Genomic DNA, 16,594 nt, shown 5'->3' on the forward strand with positions numbered 1-16,594 from the left:
TCGGCGTGCCGGCGCCAACTGACGTCTTCCTTCGTGCAAAGAAGAGCGGAAGGCCTAGCAGTTTAGGGTGTCGCGACAGAAAGTGTACACCTACTTCATGCCGCGGCGTCACGAAGAAGTGGAAGCGGTGATGTCAGTAGTGACTTTCGCACGGTAGGCAAAACAGGTTCCGCCTGACTATGCATGCCTGCCGCAGCTACTGGGTCGGAAGGAACTGTCGGTGGCAGACTAGTTTCCCGCGGTTCTGGGGAGGAGACCTCATTGAGGCTGAATGTTAGATTGGGAGGCTGTCACAGTCGCGTCGACTCATTCAGTCGGCACGGTACTCCGCACTCGGAAGATCCTTCGTTCCCTGCCGCTGCTGAGTGGTTGCGCCAGCAGGGCCAGACATAGGTGCGTATTGCCGGTTTTGTTTTACACACTCCAGCGTAAAGAGCTGTGTCGGGAGAGTCGGGGCCGTGAAAAGAGCAGAAAAAGTATCCTCACGACGCCGTAGGTGGCCAATCAGAGGAGAGGGACGGGGAATTTGAGCCAGGAAATTTTCCCGGCTGCCGGTAGAATAGACATACAATAGGACATAACTGTACAGGGGCGACAACAGCAGCAACAAACTCCAAATGGGTGGCACTTCTGCAGCAGCCACCGCAGTAAGGCGTCCAGATGTGGCCTGGTCACTTCACAGATCCACTCGCTGTCTAATGCCTGTTTCTCATGCAAGCGAAGGCGCTAGCGAGTCCTGCCACCGCGGCGCAAAAAAAAAATGGCGATGGTTTAGCTCTGGTTAAACCTTAAGTGACGCGATAGCTACAGCTGGCCGGGTGGAACTTGATCACGTGACCAACCACGTGACGATCCACGTGATCAGCCACGGCGCCGCGCCGCCGGCAGCTGCTGCGCACCATGTGACCAACCACGTGACAGCGTGGCGGCGCAGCCACGCTGAAGGCTCTAAATGATACCGTAATGCAGCTATCGCTACAAAAACTGCTTGGAGTCGTCGCGGCGATCAGCGGCAAAGTTCCAACAAATTGGAAATTTTCTCTCTCAGTCGCTTACATGGAACCAGCCTTAAGGGGGAGCGCGGTAGGCGCGCAGAGTAATAAGATGGCTCAGATGGCCAGCGCAGCTTGCGCACGTGTTGAACGGTTGCGGACCGCTTCCGTCCACGACATTCGGCGCCAGGAGGGGTATGACGACTCCCAGGGATTTATGTATGTAAAGCAGAGAATGGCAATTTGCATATATGGAAATCAACCCACTATGCTGTCACGTCATACCCTTATGGCAGAGATTAAGTGTCCCCTCCATTTTTCTTAATGGATAGCATTAAGGAGCCCCATGGGGGGAAAATGCGATGTCAGTCATAAAATTCATTCATTGGCCGGAGGGTAGTGACGTCACAAGACTCGAATTCAACTATACATTTCGATATATATCTTTACTGCGTCCGTGTCGTCACCTCTTGACACCTTCGAGGAAGCATCTAACCACCACGTAGATGACCCGAAGAGACGTCTGGTTGTGTGCAGACAGGCGTATTAGGGTCCGCAAACGCAACCATGAAAGAATCACACAAAAGTCGATGTAAAATGCACCATCTGCTTATAATGTTATCCCAGTGTCAACACATAATGTAATTAGGCATCCGTCTGAATTTTTTTGTTGCTGTGAATGGCCTGTTTTACAACTGAAAAAGTGAGGCTTATGCTGGTGTTGTGAATTCAGCTGACCTCAATGTCAGCGTTCTGGCGAACGGCGACAACACAATCTTCTGAGAATGCAGACTTGGTAAAAAAAAATCAAAATGTAGGTGGGGCAGAGTATTTTTTCTTTAAATTAAATTCTCTTTATAGTGTAGCGCGTCCTCTCAGAGTCGTTGCTTGTTACGAAGGCACGTGCCTGAACGTGTTCGGTAACGACATATGTCTTAGTACTCGCTGCATGGCTTCACAGGGGCAGACAAGTAATGTGTTCCGCATCAGAATTCTCTACACCGTTCGAGTCGACACGAAGAGCGTGTTGATAACTTCAAACCACAAAACACACACACTAAAATCACGTTCTTCGCGACTAGTGACGTTTCATAAATAACACTTTGTCACAAACCTAGTAGCCTTCAAATGGAACTAAACTGCCCTTAAGACGTGTACTTCGGTTCGCAGCGTCTCGAAAGTACCCTATCCCCCCCTCCACCCTCCTGTAAGTTGGACAGATGAGGCGGGTTGTCTTTGAGACGCATTGTTTCACGGCTAACTGCTTTTCTGGTACCGCCAAGTGGCCGGATCACAGTAGTCCCGCGAGTTTTGTGGGTAATCACTTCGACAGAAATTTTTCACAGAAATAGTGACCGCCTCACCATCGATTGAAAAACTTCTTTTGCAGTGATTAACGGCTGAACAGGATTGTTCACAGTAGCGTATGATCAAAGTAAAAGAATGACGAACAAATTAAGCGACGTTCTTTACAAACTGCACAAATTTAGAACTGGAGTGGAACCATGAAATGCGGTGACTCCCATACCGATGGATATCCAGAATAAATGTTTGCGATTCTGTCTTAATTTTTGTCGATAGAAAAACCGTGAGTTAGAGAGTGGGTAAACTAATAAAATAAAAATAGATGGCAACAAAAAGAAAAATATAGCACATGTACCCAAGGCAGTGCGGGCGCTCGGCAGGCTATTTCGTACAGCACAGCCGATCACTGCACCGGTTGCAGCATAGCCCAACACTACAGCGGATGCCTTGTGATGGCTTAACAACGTAAAGCAGGCAGCATGTGTTCTTTTCTTCGTCTATGAATCACTGGAGAAAGAAGACAGCAGCATTCCGCCAAAGCGCCCTTATTTCAGAGTGACATCCTGTTGCCGTTAAGGTACTGTGTGACTTTCGTGAAGACACTGTTAAGGGCTGTTAAGGAATATTGTTAGGGAATTGAGAAGAAAAAAACGTCCGCGCTTGGCCGAGTCTCTATGAAGATGGCCGTCAAGCCACCCGTCGAATATCCCAAGCAAAAGAGCAGTTACATATTTCTGCCCTAACATTACGAATATTTGAAGCTGCTTAAGGACCGGTCTCAAAAAACATCACAGTTTTCATCGCTAAATTCTGTTTATAAGCGCTTTCATAGAAAAAAAAGGTCATTTGTATTTCATACAATTTAAAATTTCATTTCATCAATGATTTTGAGCAGAAAATGTGCCAGCCCCAAGGCATGCAATTTCTGTGAAGGCAGCTATCGCTAACAGCATCTTATCGCCGTGAAGGCGGCGAAAAGGCAAAGTCGTTGCATAAAGAAGACCTGTATTTCCCAAATATCCACACACAAAGCACATGCTCTATTTATCATGAAGACGAATATCTCAATTACGAACCTTTTAACTGTAACGGCAGCGCCTTGAACCCGTTGTAGCGACAGGCATATTCGATTTGTACAGGAGTTCCTGAGGCGATTTGTAGCGACTCGGCAAGTTCCAAGCAGTCTACAAGTGACGACATTGAATTCTTGCCGAACTTCTCGTTATCTCTATCCGCGCCATTTTTTTTTGTCGAACAAGTTTTATAGAATAGAACAGGTCAGGATCGGGATAATACAACGCTTCTATTCCAATTACATTACTTTCAGTTCTCTGTCAATGGCTGAGGCCTCCCCACGAGCTCTTTATCTACGGAATCAACTATTTGGCGATAATCTCAATGGAACAGAATGGATTAAGGAAAAAAAAATTGAAACGGAGTGAAAAGAAGGTTTTCATTCTACATATTTTGTCGGCTGCGGCTAATGTCAGATCCCGAAGATAGCGGGAGCATGGTGACCCTTAAGCTTTTGACGGAGGGTGACAGGGATCAAAATGGAATTGAACTGACACGGAACCGTTACCTTATCCCAAAGAGAGGCTGGGAAACAAGGACACATCTGGACCCACATTCGAACGTTGTCCCTAGTGGTTGATTGCCAACCAATAGCAGCAAAACCGGCCCATGACCATGCAGGACCAACTGCAAGTCCAACGGCGGTGCTATCGAGTAGCCTGTTGAAAGCTCACCTTGAAGACCTGGGCGACGGAGCCCCGGTGGCCACAACACTGGGCTGTGGTGCTGTCGAAGTGCGATGCGCCTTTATGCTCTTGCCGCTCGGATCCTTCTCAAGACAAAGGATGGACGGTGGCAGTCAGCAATGACAACAGCCGAACAACAACAACAAGGGGCAGAAGAGGCGAAAGCTCGCTGGAAGCCGGGCAGCAGGAGGGGGAGCGGATTGGCAGCACCCCCCTGCTACGCTGCAGCCGCGCTGCCTCCGCTGACGACGCGGGCGTGAGCGGCGGCGGCGCCTGCAGCCACATCAGTTTCGTCGTCGCCACAGCCGCCGAGCGAAAGCCCTTTAGCTCCGAGCGGCGTTTGCAGCAGCAGCCGCAGCCCGAGCGCGGCGCAAACTTCGCCGTCGATTTTCGGTCGTGATCCGGCACCCTCACCACCCCCCTCTGCCTTCTCCCTCCCCCTCTGTACCCTTCCTTCTCCTCCTAAACGGCTTGCCTATCGCGAAAAGCTTGACGCACTCCAGCGCCTGCGGTGACTAGGCGCAATTCGTTTCCGGGCGTCCCCACACAAACGCGCCGCCTGATTGGCTGCCTGCAGCATGACGTACATGAAGTGATCCCTTCTGTTGTGTGGAAGCCAGCTTTAGGCAAGTGGCCAAACTATTTGCTGTAAGTAAGGCTGCAACCCACTCAGGGCAGACTCAGGGAGAGCCTCATATAGGCGGAAACCTTTGGAGAAGGCAGTGTGGGTGGGAGTACTGAAATACGCTATGCATTTTGTAAACATTATTCGCGCAGTCGGGGGAGGGGGGGGCGGGGGCGGGCTCAGTGCCTTTCTGTGATGGAAAATTTCTTTATCCAAGAAGGGGGCGATCGCCGTAGCGTCTGATACTACACTAAAAATGGTGATGGTGGCAGCTGGAGACTTTTCTGAATGCCTGTACGAATGGCAATAGAGAACTGTAACACACTGTACCACAAAACTGTACTACATATTGTTTGGTTTGGTTTGGTTTATGGGGGTTTAACGCCCCAAAGCAACTCTGGCTATGAGGAACCCCGTAGTGAAAGGCTCCAGAAATTTCGACCACCTGGAGTTCTTTAACGTGCACTGACATCACACATTACTGTAGATCTCAGTTAACAAAGTGTCACTCGGTGAAGAAATATTGCCAGCAAGTATTACGAAAAACTAGTACTTCCTGCAGCTTGCAACAACCAACAGCTCCCCCAAACTCTGCGGGTAAGACGAACGCCAAGCTCAAGACGACAGCACTCTATGGTCGAAAACTTTCCCTAACGAGAGTATAGCCAGAAAACGGCGGGATCCACTCGAGTTGTCGCTGCTCTGCGCCGTCTTTTAGCAGCGACTCCAGCGCGACCGTCGTATCTCTGGTCGCTTTTAATTTTTGCCCACCCTTTCCCTAGTCAGTGCTAGAGGTATGAGTGAGTCTGTGCGCGCGTGTGCGCGCATTTAGAAAGAGAAGGGTCGCCTTTATGGGTTGTTCGTCTCTGGCAACCCGTCGGCTCACGCACGGCGCGCATTCACGAGGCGATGTCTGAGTTCCGTGGGCGTGGGGCCCGTTGAATCGGCGGCAGCTGTAAACCGATGGAGCCGCAATCTTTGCGTCACGCCCGAGTCCTCCCAGGTACGGCCGTTATGTGGTCCGACCCTTTTCATGTGTTCCGCTTTATTTTTTTTGTCCTCACGTCTTTTGCGCCCCTGGTTAGTTTGGGTGAAGTGTGGGCGCATGATCTGAGTGCAGTTACCAGAGGTTGCTGACCATGCTTGGGCACTGCTTCGCGTACAACTTTCTGCGAGCGAGAAAACTGCGTCGGCGTGAGCAGATCAAACTGTCGGCACCCTTGCCATTAGGAAGACTGTTTTACCGCCCAAGCTGGAAGAATCATTGTGAACTCAGTGCCGTCCTACTCTGGGGGATTCATTGCATTATCTCTCCACAGGCACGTTCAGCCCTTTCAGCACCGTCCAGATACTGCGTGGTCGCCCGACTAGGCCTAGTGATCGTTGGCAGGTGTGTTCGTAGTCGGCTTTGATGACAAGCTGGAAGGTAATGAGGCCGAACGCATTGGCCTATTTGGAAGGTCATCAAAATGTACATCATCATAAAGGCCCAGTGGCGTCTCGCGGTAGCATCTTCGAGCCGACAACGATGGTCATGGAGCTTGTTCCTTTGCAGTGTTTAATTAGCGCTGAATTCGACGGCCATTGGTCACAGTGGCCACTGACATGCCCTTGTTGCCATGGGTGTACAGGCTTCTCCGCCATACTTTACATACTACCAAGATATCAGCGGAGCATGCCACACAACACGTCTGCGCCGTTTCCTTCGTTGGACAAGAAATGCCATCCAACGAGGCGGCCAGACATTCTCGAAAGATAAGGGTGCGCTCTAATCGAAGTTCTTCAGTCTGCTTTTGTGCCCTTCTAAGACACAGGGGTCGCAGACAAGCAGTAACTCTACTCTGCTGCAGGAGTCCCTTGCTGCTCTGGAAACGGACTATTTAGTCGCTAACAAGTGCTCTGCGCTACTGGATCCGAGCATTTCATTTCGCAGAACGGGCGGATGAAAGATGGCGAAGACAACGACTTAGCCGCTGGCGAGTTCTACATCCCCTTAACACATGCAGCGGGTGACTCTGGTTGGCTGAGTGTTCCAAGGCATCGGGGAAACGAGGTACTACATCAACGCTGGCGCTGGTTAGAAAGCCACAAGAGTTAAATGATGGTATGGTAAGCACCCGTTCCCTTTGCTTCGAGCAGAAGCAGCTGATGCGCACCTCGTATCGAGTCATATAAATGTCGAGATTATGAAGTCTTTCCACTGTGATTTCTGTGGACGGAATCAGGTACCCCCAATCGAACGCCTTCTGAGCGTTTATCTTCGGATGTGGGAAATCATAAGAAAGTGTCATCCCGTTCTTCGCACTAATCATGTACACCGGAGCCTTTTACTCTCGAGTATGTATGCGTTATTTGGAATACAATTTGCTGCAGCCCTTCCCTGCTCCTCGAAAACGTGCCCTAGCATCGATGGTTAGGTTGCACGTGCCTGGGCGTACTTTACGACCACACCGTACGTTTGACTCCTCTCCGTGCAACATGAGCCTTACTGAGCGAGTGTTGAAAATTTACACCTCGGTGATGATAACCGACGTTGATAAATTTCATCGCTACTCGGCGCTTCAAAGAGGGTCTTGCAGAGCTCATTAGGCCTAACAGTTGTTGACGGTTTCTCAGCCATTTATTGTTTCGTCTTGTCTGCTTTTTTTGTATTCATCGCCACGTGCACTTGCACTAGGCCTTTGGCTGTTGGTGCACACCTCAAAATAAATAAACATACGCTATGAGGTGGAACAGGGAAGTTCCCGGTTCTCTCTCGTCAGAAGCGAAAGCTGATAAAAATTTTAGAGATCTACCTGATAAGCTTTGCCAGGCGCAGAGAAGATAATGAAAAGAACGTTAAAGTGTGAATAGTTCGAATAAGTAGACAGCCTGGCGGTGAATTCCAAACTTTCACTTCCCATAAATATAGTTATGGGTCGCTCTATTTCAAGAGGACGCTGTCAGGCCTTCCTGGTGAAATTTAAATGGGTGAGAGTTACATTATGGATAGCCGCGAGGGAACGGCAGATAAACCACGCGAAGGCGTCGATCTCCTTCGGATAAACTTGTCGACGTCTCCAAAGCCTATTTGTCAATATTTGCATGCCCCTGGCGTCCAGCGTATTCGAGCGACTTATTTGCATTTCAGCCGCTGTCATCGGCAGTTAAGGCTTCGCATCTCAAAGCAACACCTGCGCTGTGGGAGAGGAGCTGAATTGAAGGGAATATCGGATTATTTCACGCGACAGCGTGGCTTCCTCCTTCCCGGGTACAAAGCAATCTATGCACGTCCGGTACTGTTTGTGCGGCGTCCTCAGGAAGACCCGGCCACCTGCGCTGAGGAGATCTGAAGGCCAAAGCAACGGCCCTGCGCCCATGGGCAGAAAGATGACGCATTCGTATATAGCGGAGGAATTCGCTCACTTTCGTGTATAGACGCGGGGGCTAGTGCATGCAGCTCGCGGTAGCATTCGCTTCATCTTTCCACGTTATGATTGGACTGCCAGCAAACCGGCAGTGAAAGCTAAACTTCCCCCTTCAGCATACCGCCGCCAGATTTTCATCGATTACGTCACTATTTCAAACGCCAGCGTGAAAAAAAAAAAGATGATCGATTTGTGTAATTAGGCCAGATGCGAATTAGGTGCGCCAGCAGTTCGGTTTTCCCTTCGGTTCTGGTGTTCAGATCCAGTGTTCGCGTTAATGTCCATATATGCGGAGACCAGAAACGGGCAGAGTGGGCGAGGGAAAAAACGCGGGTTAATGACATCCTAGTCGAAATCAAGTGGAAGAAATGGACTTGGGCAGGGCATGTAATGCGAAGGCGAGGTAACCGCTGGTCCTTAAGGTTAACGGAGTTGATTCCAAGCGAAGGCAAGCGTAGCGGGGGGCGGCAGAAGGTTAGGTGGGCGGATGAAATTAAGAAGTTTGTTTGCATAGGGTGGCCACAGCTGGCAAAGGACAGGGTTAGCTGGAGAGACACGTGAGAGGCCTTTGCCCTGCAATGGGCGTAGTCAGGCTGATGATGATGAGTATGATGATGATGCTGAATTGGTCATTCCATAGATCCCTGGGAGTCTTCCTACCACTCCTGGCGCAGTGGTGCAGCGGTCAAGTTAAGATGCGCCACTGACCTTCTATGGCAGGCACTGCCATCGGTGGAACTTAGGTTGCTATAGAGTTGGGTTGCGAGCCGCCTCTCACGATTAATGGAGCTGCCGCCTGACACGGTGGGCAGCTGAGCAATCTGCCACAAAACCGGACTCAGGCAAGCACACAACGGCTAAATGCGGCGAGTGGCAGCTATAAGGGCTGGCGCACTGAAAAAAGAAAACCGCATGATTTACCTAAAAGCTTCATACGTTCGAATCTCGCAGTTTGGTCGAATTATTAAAAAGCGCTTCAGCTTCCCTTCAAACGCGATTTTCACAGTCGAAGAGAGCTCGGCGCGACAATGACTGGAGCGCAGGAAGGCACTGAGGAATAGTGAACCGGCGACAGTTGCAACAACTATAGTTTATTCTCCAAACATGCCTGCCTTTACCTGTAGTACATCCTCTGCCGTGCGGGAAATGCATGAAGAGACAAGGTAGATACAAGAAAAGAAGTTTATGTCTCTGGGCCTTTCTGTGCATTTGTCCCCTCCTGCGCGCCGCTCCCTTTCACAGTTTTCGCCTTCATGGCCTTCCTAATGCTCTCGCATTAAAGGGTGTAGGTTGCTGGGTTTAACATCCCGAAGTGACACATGGCTATGAGGGACACCGTAGTGGAAGACTTCAGGCTAACTTGGACAGGTATTTTGTATTTCGCGTCCATCGCAATACGGCCACAGGCTATTTATTCTCTTATAGAGCGGCCGTGCATTCATGTGACGTCAGCGCATATGGCCGTCCGAGCGGGCGCACTGTGTCCAGTCCGGCCGTGAGAACGGTTGTCATGGGCACGTCCGGACTAGGTGAGGCGGCAGCGCTCGCTGCCGTTCCCGCCGCCGCCGCCGCCGCCGCCGTCGCCGCCGCCGCCGCATCCAGTCCGGCTGCGCCATGGACTGATCACGAGTCTTAGCAGTCGTGGAGTCGCTTCCGCAAGCGAGAGTCGGTCAAAAACTGAGGAAAGAATTCGAGCTTAGAGAAATTGCGAAAGGTAAATTTCTTGGTTCTGCGCTTCAAATTTCGTCATACAGCTGTCGGTTCAAGCAACTGTTTTGACGGGTGAAATTTCGTGGAAGCCTGAATCCTTGAAGTTTTTTGCGGACCAAGGTGGAAGAGGACTTGTGCCCATGGAGATTTGCTACACATGCAGTCCGTAACGTCAATTTGTTTAAGTAAGTTAGAGTAATCGGATTTGTCGGTCGACCGTCTTAACGCGCGCTTCAACCAAATGGCCCACGGGTGTTTCAAGAGGTGCTACCAGACTTGGCTTCGCGGCGCCTGCCGATATGCAGCAACTTCACACGGCAGGCACATCGCGAACACAAGACTAGTGGAAGCGCAACATATCGACGGCTTAGGCTCGTAAGTCAAGTTCTGGTGATTGACTTACGACCGGGCCTTCCCCGTGGGCACGACTTGGAACGGGCCCGTCGAGTAGGTCACGCATCCGAGAACGCAGGGAAGGAGTGCTTCCGGCTTTGACCCGTGGAAGAACACTCGAGTGTGCGCTCACAGCGGCTTTTGTTCATAAGTCGCGACTACGCGCGGCTGCCACATTTATAAAGGTTTGGTCACGTGACCAGACGGGGGGGGGGGGGGGGGGGGTGAGTGCTACTCGTCAGTACTCTGTTAGAACTGTGCAGCTATGTAGACGCCGCAGTTTCAGTTCGTTGAAGGCCCTTAGTCGGGGTGTTGTTTTCCTCTCCCCATCTACTGCCTTCATCCTTGCCCTCTCATCGCCGTTCAAGTGTCCACTCGGAATGAGAAACCTTTATTACTAAAATACTTGTATACAGTACCTCCCCCCCCCCCCCCCCTTTCCTTTATGTCTGTCCACTCACCTCTTTCATTTCATTTCTCCAGTATGCCTGCTGTCCCTTTATTTGCGTGTCCCCAGGTCCTGCAGGTTCTTCAGTACCGATGGCAGATGCCGGGGCTAGCAATCATATTTTCCTTCCTTTTTATTATTATTTTAAATAAACCACTACTCCTACCGCGCCTTTCCTTTCTCCATAGCCTCTTTCATCCACCAATCGGGTGACGTACGACTCTCACACAACTCGTCACATAATAATGATTTGTGAGTCGTCAACGGAAGCCAAGGACACCGTAGTCAAGACAGCTGCCAATTCGCTCTAATGTGCGGCCTACTGGATGAATTCCATTCCCTGATTTTCTGACGCTAGCTCGCGATGACCCTCGCAATGCACGTTTTTAGTCGCGCAAAGTAGAGACGCAGCACTTTCCGGCAGAGGCAGTAAGCGCCTAATTACGCCGGGTCACGGCCTGCAAAGCCGGAGCCATTCGTTCCGCCCAAGACAGGATAAGTTGGCAAACGGAATTGACTTCAGCCGCAAGCGGCCCTTCATTGGCGCCCGAGTCAATGGACAGCTAATTGCCTTGACTCTTCGCTGCAGGACGTGCCCAGTTCATTAGCATAAATCTCGCGTCGTGCTGCTTCGATGCGCGTGCGCAGAACACGGGGGTAAGATTAAGCACTCCAACTTTGGCAACGATACAAAAATAAAATCGACGCACTAATCACGCGTACACAGGTCGTCAATACATGCCTATAGTAGCCCTTGAACGTTGTACCGTTATATCTGTCAAGAATCATTGAAGCGGCCTGAAGATGAGAGGCTGGCGGGCGATCGCCTGGCAAAGACACTTTCTTCGACTGCTTGTTTGGCACATTTTGCATGGACGAATTTTACAGTGGTAGATGCGGGTTAATGACATCCTAGTCGAAATCAAAAGGAAGAAATGGCCTTGGGAAGGGCATGCATTGCGAATGCAGGATTAAGGGTGACGGAGTGGAGCAGGGGGCGGCAGAAAGTTAGGTGGGACGGGTGAGATAAAGAAGTTTGCGGGGATACGGAGGCCGCAGCTGGCAAAGGACAGGGTTAATTGGAGAGACATGGAAGAGGCCTTTGTCCTGCAGTGGGCGTAGCCATGCTGATGATGACGACGATGAGATTCAAAGGGCCAATAACAGATAACCCCGTATAGCATCTTTGATAAACGTCACTGCGCACCGGTGCTCTGTTTTATCTCCGATAAGTTGCCCCGATACGCATAGGTCTCCATTTGCAATGGGTCTCTGCACCACACCTGGTTTCGGGCAACTCCGGTGCAGGTTTATTGAAGATGCGATTAGGATAGCGTTGTGGACTCTAAGAGAAGGTAAACGCAGTAGGGGGTGGCAGAGTCGGGTGGCTTGATGATATTAGGAAGTCTGTAGGGACAGGGTTGGCGTGAAACAGTGTGGAGTACAGATACAAAGGCCGTTCGCATTGCAGGCTCATACAACAGGCCTTTGTCCCGCAGTGGACGTAGCTAAACTGGTGACGATGATTGTTAGCTGTATGACGTACTATATTTGGAGGTCGTGTGTTCGGTTCTCACCGGCGGCATGTGGTTTTTCTTTTGCTTTTCTAATTAATTATCTTTAAGCTATAAAATATTCACTAATAGTCTTCATTGAGCAACACCTCAGATTAGAAAAAAATATCCCCCATGCTCCTTGGTTTCTGTGGCGGTTGGCATATATGTACTATATTTAGGGCGACCAGCGTCGGTGCCATATATGATTCCATGACGAAAAATAACAGCGTTCACCTGCTGGTCAAAAGGACTTGTCCAGTTCAGGCAAGGGACATCACGTGACCTAACCCAAGGGTGGATGTACGGTTGCACTTACGGAGGTTGGAGGGGAAGCTTTCTCTGGGGTACGTGCTGTTACCATCGCGTTAATTTAAAAGCGCTTAATGCAAACCTCCGGTTCATTCCAACTGAAGGCTATGCCGCCGCTCGGACTTCCCTTAAATCGAACTCCGCAGTTGAAACAAACTTGCTGCTTCATTCGAGTTCGAATTATTGAGATTGAGCACCAATACCAAGTACTCGTTTTCCTATGGTTCCCTTGGAGACGAGGATGCAGGTGGTTATAGAGAGACGCTGTTTAAAACTCGAGGCAGAGAGCATTGCTGCACAGGTCTGCGAAAACGGTCCAGAGAAAATCTGCCCCTGTACCACCTGGGCGTGGCTTTAGCTGCCAGTAACTCAACGGCTTGAAATTAAATCAAGAACGGCACCAAACTCGCAAAAGAAAATGGTGGGCGTAACGCTAGAGACAGAGAGAGAGAGAGAGAGAGCAGAGTTGGTCAGGAAACAACTTAGTTCCTTAGTTCCTGTGTTTCTGCGCCAACCAATGGTGTTCGTTCGGGGAATTATTCTTTTTCAGGCAATTCGAGGAGGAAAATTTGGCAAAAAGGAAATTTTTGCGGAGTTTCAGGGTTTATCAAGAATCGAAATTGGCTCACTTTTTTTTTTCAAATTGGCGGAGGAATAAGGTTATTGCAGTAAAAAAATATGCCCGAAATAGGGAAATTTAGGTTTGAGGGAATTTTTTGGCAGGGAAAACTGTTGAGTACAAAATCGCGTGCAGGCTAAGCGAAGGTGCTGATTGTTTAAAAATGAATGGCCGCAGTGACACTTGAATTTGCCGCACCTGCGGCGTATTTTTAACGCACCTGATTAGCATACCGCAGTGAAGATACCAGGGGCGTACGCCAGCAAGTTTGCCTTCTCCCCACATCAAAGCATGCTCTTGCCAAATGGAGAACCGACGTGATTTTTAGTCGAGTGCTTTCATGCCCTGTTCCACACATACCATGCACTATTACACGGCCACCAAGCGCAGGGGTACATCCCTTATAAAAGTGGTCTATAGACACTATAGTCTATAGAATTCTTATAGACTCTATTGCCTTTCTATAGATATCTTTTTGTCTATTCATAATCTATAGACTCTCCATAGACAGGTCTGCTAAAAGTGTATGGCCATAATAAATCTATAGATTGTCGATAGACTGTGTATAGGATTTGCATTTTCTATATACTGCTCTCTAGAAGTCGTCTATAGAGTGTCTATAGACTCTGTAGACTGTCTAAAGACTTTTTTGTAAGGGATCAGCGCTCCAAAGCCTCCCTGTGAAACCTTGACAAAGTGCTAGTCAAGCCAAGCTGTGCTGTTTCGTGTAATCACTTCAAACTAGCTTGCGCGCGGCTGCACACATTTCCCTTTCATCAGGCCTGCTGTCTTTGGACAAGGCAAGCGAATGTAGCTCGCTTCATCATCGAGTCTTCTTCAGTCAGCAAGTTTCTGCAATTCTCCTTCGTCCTTGAACACTGTAAGGCGCAAGAAACTTGTGGATGGCCTTGTGTGTGTACTAGAAGACGTGCAGGCAAGTATCAGTTGCAAGCGATATTTAAAAAGTATATGTTCATAATATAAGGTACGGGCGACCGAGATTTACTGCCGTCGAGAACGATCCCCGACTCCTGCAACATCGTGATGCATGAAATGTGGTTCAGGAACATACTTTTCGGGGCTTACGCACGTGTGACCAGCGCGTATGTACAATATTCGGCTCCCGACAGCGGTGTGCAGTGAGTGAAGAGGAGATGCGGAATGATTTTCTTCAGTTATGACGTGTTGCCTCGACACCGATTCAGTGAAATCGAAACTACTGCGCATACCTTACATGAATTATGCAAGGCGCATCGGTGAACGGTGGATCGCGGGTAGCGACGCCGTATTCGCGATGCTTAAAGCGAAAAAATGCAAGATAACAGTGCTTACCCTTCCTCGGCAAGGCGGAGAACTCAGTGAGAGCTGTTTGTCGCTGCTGTTGTTGGCATTCCTTTCCCTAAGCAGCACGAGAGTCAACGGCGTGACCGTGTCACGTGACCGCGCGTGCCCGCCCCTGCAGGAATGTTCTCTCACCTATAACCAACCTAACGCATCTCAGGGTGTCGACAAAGAAGTATGAAGGTGTTGACCTGCTGCAAACGGGGATTGGCCGAACAAACGTGACGTGATGCATGACGTCACGTGACAAGACCGGATGAGGCAACGCTGCTCCAGTGATGAAATGTCCTGTTAAACAGATCTCGCTGTAAAAATAAAACGCGAACCACAAATTTGCTGCCCCTGTTTCTTTCAAGAACAAGCTTTAGCACGCGTGGTGGATCGGTTTACGGTGTGTCTCGACGCAAATATATTTTCCTCGCGAGAGCGAAGAGATTGGGGAACACGGGGCGGACACGGGCCTCTCGGCGCGCATCCCTGATTTGGCGACCAGCACTTTGGCGAACAGGCGCCCCCCGGTCACGATTCGGCAATTAGGCCGCCGCAATTAAGGCCGCCTCGCAGAGCGCGAGCAGCAGCAGGGGGACTGCGCGCAGCTCAGCACATCTGTCTCGTGCGTAGCCAGCCTGAGCGACGGAGCGGGCAGAAACCACGCGTGCGGAAATGCACGCAACCGCAAACAGCGACTTCTATCACAACGATGGCTGAATGAGGGACCTTCTCTGAACTGGACGGCGTTGTCGTTGGGCTAAGACGTTTGTGGCTGAAAACCACCGCGTGGTCATGGCGGTTGGCAGCGAACATGATGGCGCATTCTAACGCAGGCGAAACGCAAAAAAAAAAAAAATGATGAGCGCCTACCTCTTACTCAACGCTTAGCTGGTTCGTGAAATGACTGACGTAGGAGAGAGTGGGGCCAAACGCGACACAAATTTGCAAATCGTCGCCATTAGTTTTGGTCCACAGGTATATAAAAAAAATACTATCCTGTCATCACGTTCAGTAAGCATGAAAAGTCCAGCTGAACAGGAACAGAGCAAAATTTAATGCCCCACCCCTTCGGACAGAATGAGACGCCCTTCCAAAATCACCGTATTATTGATCCTTGCAGTGAATGCACACGAAGTAGGTTCCATCGACTTCTAGACAATCTTTTCGAGTCTATTCGAATGGCAGACACTGTACTAAGACGGAACCAGGCACTGTTTTGTTCCATGGCCCACTATACAGTCCACACAGTTCTACCGCCTGGCTCCGCGTATGGCCTGGATGCGCGATGTTTCAATTTTCTGCTGTCGCCGTAGCTTTTTTTCTGTTTTAGTAACACATTTGTTGCTTTTTCGCTCAGCCGTGTAGAATGAAAATGCGATTTAGTTCGAATCGTAGCGCGTGAACACAAGGCTTTCAGTGTGAATGTGGGCCAGACCGAACAGAGCTTGCTCCGTTGTCAGAGTGTTGTACGAATAAGCTGTATACCCGCCGGACAGAATGCGACGCTGAGGTTCGCAATACTTTTTATACAGTTTCTACTTTTTTATATTATCTCGCTTTATATTTACTGTTCTGCGGTGGGTGCTTTCGGGAACAGCGCAGAGTGGAGGGCTCCGGAATAATTTCGACCACCTGGGGATCTCTAACGTCCAAACGGGGTGCATGGGTCGACCAGAAAAGAGTGCGACAATTATTGTGCCTTTCCTATTCTTTCCAGTTTGTACCTGCTTGTTGATGAGCATGTTTTTCAGATGGGCTGGGGACAGGAAAAGGAGAGGGCGCCCTGGTGGAAATGCCCAATGTTGTCACTGATTGAGGTGGGGATGAAACTGCATGCAGTATGAATGGGAACGGAGCGCTCTGGTGAAAAAATTCTACATGGTCTCTTGATTCAGGTGAGCCTGGAAGTGTGAGTGCAAAATGGATGGGTAGTAGGCGTTATGGTGAAAATGTGCTATGTGGCCACTTCATTAAAGTGGGCCTGGAAGTGGGAATGCCAAATGGATGAGGAGAAGGTGCTATGTTGAAAATGTACCATGTGGCCTCTATACTAAGGTGTGCCTGACACACGGAGTGCAAAATGGAGGTTAGGAGTGGCTAGACGACGACGTAGAGAGAAAAAAAAAACAGCTGTCATT

At 49.7% G+C, this 16,594-nt stretch overlaps 1 protein-coding gene across 2 annotated transcripts in view; it reads right to left on the reverse strand.

The window, feature by feature from the left end:
* The window catches only part of LOC144106347 (uncharacterized), a 66,189-nt gene extending 51,621 nt beyond the window's left edge, over window positions 1-14,568 (reverse strand). Inside the window, exon 1 of one of the 2 annotated variants that reach the window (XM_077639125.1) lies at window positions 14,457-14,568. The gene's annotated coding sequence lies outside the window, so the exon portion shown is untranslated. Of the gene's footprint in view, window positions 1-4,045; window positions 4,408-14,456 lie in introns of those variants that run through there. The other variant, XM_077639124.1, reaches the window with a different exon arrangement.
* Between the last annotated feature and the right edge of the window lie 2,026 nt (window positions 14,569-16,594).

Source organism: Amblyomma americanum, chromosome 10, assembly GCF_052857255.1.
Source record: "Amblyomma americanum isolate KBUSLIRL-KWMA chromosome 10, ASM5285725v1, whole genome shotgun sequence".
Lineage (NCBI taxonomy): Eukaryota > Metazoa > Arthropoda > Arachnida > Ixodida > Ixodidae > Amblyomma > Amblyomma americanum.